We start from the raw sequence: 2500 nt of genomic DNA, 5'->3' as shown, positions 1-2500 counted from the left end.
TCAGGCATAAAAATCACATTCACAGCATAAAGAGAAAGCAGACATGCATTTTCACAGATTGTGCGATGCATGAAAGACTGCGTGCTCTTGTTTGGGTTTGTATTAAAATATGAAAGAGACTGCAGAAAGAAAAACATGTTAAAAGCTTGTTTTGGATTAAAATCTCCATTTAAGTACTTTCGGAAGCTAATGACAATGCGTGTTGTAAAACTGTGCAGAACTGGCAAACATAGGCTAAAGATATTGGCCGCCAAAGCACAAAAGGCTTTATTTAAGAAGGATTGTGCATGTTATCACACAAATCGAAGTTTTACTACGAAACATAGTTGATCGCAGCTCGTGTGCACAGACATTTACACATACAAAGACAAACAGACAGTCAGGCACGCGCGCAGGCAGACAGGCACACAGAGAGAGAGAGAGAGAGAGAGAGAGAGAGAGAGAGAGAGAGAGAGAGAGAGAGAGAGAGAGAGAGAGAGAGAGAGAGAGCGAGAGGGAGAGAATGAGAGAGAGAGAGAGAGAGAGAGAGAGAGAGAGAGAGAGAGAGAGAGAGAGATTTCATTCATTCAATGAAGGTGACAAGTCGTGTCAGGTTACATGACCTTGTTATGATAGAGGTACACGGTGGACAAAGAGAGACAAGTTTAGCCTGCGGCCCAGCATTGTTTTAGTTGTCTCTTTATTTCAACTCCTTTGTTTACACTGTGGTCGTGTTGTGTCAAACAGCAGTCGGTTTTCTTGTATCATGTTTTAGTAATGAGTGTCTTTACTATCGAAAATATTTTGACACGCGTTTTGCCACTTTGACCATGAAAATGTAAAAAAACCCAAAAGACTTTAAGTGTGTCTTCTGTTTACGACCTATTGACGACCCGTTTTGTAAAAAGAAAGTAATACTCTCAAGTGAAGGAATTACATATAACACTGAACCACAGACACAACCAGATTTCTGTAAAGTTACCACAATAATTGAAATGACCACCCACGGAATGATTAGACATTGGAGATTCAACGCTCTTAAGTTGTTTGTTTGTTTTCTTGTTGTTGTTGTTGTTTTTTAGGTTTTTTTTCGTTGTTTTTTGTGTGCTTGTTTTATGTTAGTTTGTTTGTTTGTTTGTTTGTTTGTTTGTTTGCTTGTTTGTTTGTTTGTTTGTTTGTTTGTTTGTTTGTTCGTTTTTGTCTTCTGATTGTTGTTTTTGTTTGTTTTCTTTTTCTTTTCTTTTTTTTAATTTGTTCATTTGTGATTATTTATTTCGTGTTTTGTTTTGCTTTGTTTTGCTTTGGTCTCTTTGGTTGATTGTTTTGTTTGTGGGATAATTTATCTCTTCCAAAATACATCATTTGCACTTTACGCAGGAAAACTCAACTTAGATTCAAACTGTTACAAGCTGAATTTCTGAAAACCAAAATCCAAAACCAAAACACCAGGCAACACTTGAAGATGAATCTAACAAGCAAACAAACAGACAGACAAACAAACAAAACAAAACAAAAGAAACAAACAAAAACAAAAGACGTCCAGACAATCTAAGAAGGACGCACGTGTGTTTAGCAGAAGGCGCTAAGTGGTCATGATGTGAGACGGGCTCACGTGCTGTGACCTATACCCTCCAGCGGTGGGAAGTATGCACACAATGTTGCGCCCTTGTAGAGCTGCTAAACCCACTTAAACTCAACACAGACCTCACTCTTTGGAACCGGTGCTAGACTGCTAGGCTGCAAGAAAATGGTCTGAGGATTGGGCTTCTATAGTAGTTGCTCTTATACAGACTTAGCTTTTTGATAATGTTTGTTGGGTGTTTTTTCAACAGTGTTGACATTTAGCTTATTAGATGTTTTGTTTGTTTGTTTGTTTGTTTGTCGAATGCTTTAAAACAAAACATTCATTGTTTGTGTGTTTATTTTTCAATTGTTTGTTTGTTTGTTGAATGCTTTGATCAAAAACATTACTTGTTCATCTCTGTAACTTTACGATCTGAAACTCGTATATGTACTAGCCCAACACATGTTTCTGATATCACACTATATGTGTTTATTCGTTTGCTGTTATTTATTTATTTTCTTCTTCTTTGGTGCTGTTTGGATCAACTTCTTCCGAACAGTCACCTTGTCAGGTTTCTTACTTCGTATGAGTCTTTTTAACATCCAGAAAAGAAAGAAAAAACGAACCTCAGAATTGCTCGTAAACTTTTGGAATCGTAAAACGCACATCACATCACTCATGAAAGTACACAACGCCATCCCACTGTCTTTGTTTGTACAACGTCAGAAGTCTTCCTTCTGGCCTAGCGGGCTAGGCTACTGGCCTTTCACAGTTTATTTGCAGCCTCTTCAGTAACTGAATCGGACGCCTGTGATTAAATGTTATCACCTTAAGCAGGGATAGTTGCAGATAACTGACGATAAAGCAATTAGCAGCCAGCCAAGGTGTTAGGTCTTTATGGAGGTCTTTAGAATGAGGCCCCAGTCTCGACGAAAATGCGAGGGATTTTGTATCCTA

Source organism: Littorina saxatilis, linkage group LG1 (assembly GCF_037325665.1).
Source record: "Littorina saxatilis isolate snail1 linkage group LG1, US_GU_Lsax_2.0, whole genome shotgun sequence".
Lineage (NCBI taxonomy): Eukaryota > Metazoa > Mollusca > Gastropoda > Littorinimorpha > Littorinidae > Littorina > Littorina saxatilis.
Note: the sequence above shows the minus strand (reverse complement) of the source record.